The sequence below is a fragment of the Eleginops maclovinus genome, chromosome 16 (genome assembly GCF_036324505.1).
Source record: "Eleginops maclovinus isolate JMC-PN-2008 ecotype Puerto Natales chromosome 16, JC_Emac_rtc_rv5, whole genome shotgun sequence".
NCBI lineage: Eukaryota > Metazoa > Chordata > Actinopteri > Perciformes > Eleginopidae > Eleginops > Eleginops maclovinus.
Window position 1 is genome coordinate 22,180,765 of NC_086364.1, and position 4,532 is coordinate 22,185,296.

Below are 4,532 nucleotides of genomic sequence, written 5' to 3' on the forward strand. Positions count from 1 at the left end.
TGAGTACTTCTACTTTACTCAAGTACAAGACCTGAGTACTTCTACTTTACTCAAGTACAAGACCTGAGTACTTCTACTTTACTCAAGTACAAGATCTGAGTACTTCTACTTTATTCAAGTACAAGATCTGAGTACTTCTACTTTACTCAAGTACAAGATCTGAGTACTTCTACTTTTACTCAAGTACAAGATCTGAGTACTTCTACTTTTACTCAAGTACAAGATCTGAGTACTTCTACTTTTACTCAAGTACAAGACCTGAGTACTTCTACTTTACTCAAGTACAAGATCTGAGTACTTCTACTTTACTCAAGTACAAGATCTGAGTACTTCTACTTTACTCAAGTACAAGATCTGAGTACTTCTACTTTACTCAAGTACAAGATCTGAGTACTTCTACTTTACTCAAGTACAAGATCTGAGTACTTCTACTTTACTCAAGTACAAGATCTGAGTACTTCTACTTTACTAAAGTACAAGACCTGAGTACTTCTACTTTTACTCCAGGATCTGAGTACTTCTACTTTTACTCAAGTACAAGATCTGAGTACTTCTACTTTTACTCCAGGATCTGAGTACTTCTACTTTTACTCAAGTACAAGATCTGAGTACTTCTACTTTTACTCAAGTACAAGATCTGAGTACTTCTACTTTTACTCAAGTACAAGATCTGAGTACTTCTACTTTTACTCAAGTACAAGATCTGAGTACTTCTACTTTTACTCAAGTACAAGATCTGAGTACTTCTACTTTTACTCAAGATCTGAGTACTTCTACTTTTACTCAAGTACAAGATCTGAGTACTTCTACTTTTACTCAAGTACAAGATCTGAGTACTTCTACTTTTACTCAAGTACAAGATCTGAGTACTTCTACTTTACTCAAGTACAAGATCTGAGTACCCCTCCCTCCTCTGTGAACCCTCAGCCTCCTGTCTGTTCAATAAACGCTGCCCTCTGCTGGAGGACTGAGGACATGACACAGAAAAAGCGGCTAAAATAAACACACCCAGAGCCCGAAATAAACATCTCTCTCAACGGTTTAATTACCAAACAAGTCGGACTTGTTGAGTCATTTCATTCCTCTCAGTTGACAGGCTGTGGGATGGATTTAATGCTATAAATACTTCGAGAACAGTCATTGCTTTTGAGCTAGCTCACATTGAGCAAGCTATTTTATTCATTACTTTTAGCGTTTTTGCCCAAAGGTGTTAAGCAGCTATGAATCCAATATGTTCAGCTGACAGAATAGTTAATAGATGACTTGCAGCTATCTGATCTATTGGGAATGTTAGCATTTTTTAAAATACATCCATAACTTTTAACCTAACTACTCAACGATGTAAGCCCTGTCTTATATTTCTAGCTAACAGTAAATGTATATCCATAAGTTTTACCTGACTCTTTATCAATTAAATGTGAAATGTGTCTCAATTAGGCCTACTTTTGGCTCACAGCTTTAATCCATTTATTAATTTTATGACAAATAAATCCTTCTGAATCTAAAAAGCAGAGCAGGACAAGAGCCTGAGGAAGTCAGAGGTCTCCCCCCTTTGGCTGACCAACAGCATCTCCTCTCCTCCTCATAGAGAGGGGATGCATGGGAGGGTCACGGTGGGTGAAGGGTGAGGGTGGGGGGGAGTTTTCAGGGAGGAAGAACGGCACATGTAGAAGGGAGTCAGACTGCAGGAGAGGAGGTAGGAAATGTGGGCGCCTGTCTCTCCTGTAGCTCGGTTCTTGCTCTTTAGTCACCCCTCTAAATCTGGATTTCTGCTGGTTATTTGAAGTGACAGAATCTCCTGCAATGCCCAGACTTTGTAACCACTCACCGAGCCGTACATCCTCCTCTTTCTGCTTGAGTGATGGCAAAACATATTTCCCTGAGCAGTCCACCTTAAGGCTCCTCTGTCTCCTCCTCTGCTTGTCTTTGATCGCTGGACCCTCTGATGTCTGGAGTGGAGTCACCCATCTGCCTCTGTTCCTGCTTCTGTCAGACAGAAGATGCATCTGAGGGCTTTCTGACACCAAAGACCATGTGTCTGCAAAAGCCTGTGACCCAAACCCAGCTCCCCTGTGTAGAACTGAGCCTGTTTTAGGCTGAAAAGCATCTGTTCTGGACTGAATATCCTCTGAGTGTGCATCCCTGCACCCCAGTGGACCTACAACAGCACGATGGCTGCGTGTCCGTATGTCCGTGAAGGTTTGTGTGTCTGAAGCTTCAGTGGGGTGTGTGTTTGCAGGCAGCACAGCTCTGGACCTGCAGAATAAAGAGCGGAGTCGTCTGTGGGGGGGCAGACAGGCAGATCCCTCAGGTGGTAACACAGGAGGAGGATGAAGGATGGGAGAGGGTCTCGATATTACAACTTTTTCCACTTTTCTTTTATGCATCCTCTTTAAATACACATCCACAAAGTGAGGGTCATTAATTCCACTAAACTTTCCAAATTAATGTTTTTAAATTGACAAAGTGTGAAATATAAAACCATACTGCATAAGTGGAGATTACTCAAAGGGCTTCTTCGTGCTCTCTCTCCCTATTCTCTCAGAAATCCATACTTTCCCTTTGCTGCTTTGGTGAATCCTGTTCAGAAGTGTTCAAACACTTCCTGTATCAAGGTTTTTCCTTCATATTCCTTCATTTTCCTGTGTATTCCTTCCTAGTTCCTGCAAAAATGTTAATCCTTTTTCATGCATCCTGTTCAAAAGAGTTCAAATAATTCCTGTCCACATCCACAAGAGTCCAAAGTGAGGGTGATCAGTTGCATTGAAAAGTAATCTTCTTTACATCTTACCTTTCCAAATGAAGGATTGTGCAGTGACAGAAAGAAAAATCAAACAGTTGTCCATTCTTTCTCCGTTCCTCTACAGTTTATCCGGAGTTCAAACCTTTCCCCAAAATGCTTAAATGCATCCTGTTCGAAAGCTTGAAATACTTTCTTCCACGTCCACAAAAGTCCAAAGTGAGGGTGATCACTTGCACTGAACAGCAATCTTCTATGCAGCTTCACTTTCCAAAGGACAGTTAGTTTTTGCATTAACAAAAGTTGACATAAAGAAAAATAAAGCTGTTGTAATAAAGAAGTATCTAACAACACAGAGAGAGTCTGAATTTTTACTCCTGCACATGTTTCCAAATGACTTTGTGCTTGAGTTATCCTCTCTTTCCCTTTCTTCCTGTGTGTGTGTTCTCCAGTGTTTGTGAATCTGAATTCCCTCAACCCTCTCTATTCAAAACAACGCACCCACCTCCTCTCTCTTTCATCCTGCTGCCCTCCTGGACATGAAAGGCGCAGTCCATCGACTTTCCATCTCAATAAATTATGAATTACTGGAGAGCAGCGAGCAGAGGATGGTGTTTTTTTATTTGATCTGTTGTCTGCTTTCATGCTGAGAGATAGATGAGAAGAACAATCCCTCTCTCAAGTGTGCACTCTTTGGGCAGCTAAAGACAGGAGTTGTTGACAGCATAGGAAGTAACCAGTAAGTGTAGAATGAAAACAATATAAACAGTATTTTCAACCGAAATACAATTTGCTTTTTAAAATGATTTTATTTGTATTTTTATTGTATTATTAATTATTATTATTTGCATTTATTTCTTTACAAATACTACAATATTATTATATATATACAAAAAGATTTTCTTCTGAAATAATGTTCATTTTATTTTTGTTTTTCTCAGTAGTCATAAGAGGATTAAATACAAATACCTACACAACACAAACAAGTTACATTATTGTTTTATTTAGGATTATTTATCATTTAATTATAATAATTTAGAGGTACAATGGTGCTGCTGTTGAACTGCAACAGAATATACTTTGCTTCCCAAAATAACATTGAGATATCAATTAATTACATCATTCTTACTTTTAACAAACACTAGAGTATTGGTATATTTTAAGCGTCATATTGAAGTGTAGTTCCCAACTCGACCATGCGGGGGCGCTAATCGCAGTCTCATGTCGTCGATAAAAAGCTGCGCTGTCCCTTTTTCTACCAAACCGGAAGTACTTTACTGGTCACCCAAGACCAAGATCACCGAAGAAGCAGCAGCAGTGGAAAGGTAAACATGGAGAAATCTCCTCTCGCTTTAAAACACCTTTCAGTGTGTGTGACACCCGAGTGTATACTGAGGATTCTACCTGTTAAAGAGTGTGTGAGTGTGTGTGTTGGGGGGTGGGGGGGTTTCATAACGGGAGGGGGATGAAGAGGAGGAAGAGGAGGACGGAGAGGGCAAAGTCATAACGTAACGGAGGTTAACTCAATGAACCGGGAGATACGCAGCAAACACCGTGACCGAGTTAAAGGGGATTATGAGCTGTTATTATTCAGGGCTATAATCTCAGAGATATCACTTCTGTTTCATCGTCTGTTTTGTTGGGAGGGTGTAAAAACAACAAGGCAGTGTGGAGTTTCACTGAGCTACTTAAGGAGCCTGCTGTTCTTAAACACACAGAGGGAAAGGGTTTATTAAATGTATTAATTTAGGATTATTCCGGGAAATATTACAATAGTATTATGGAATTATTT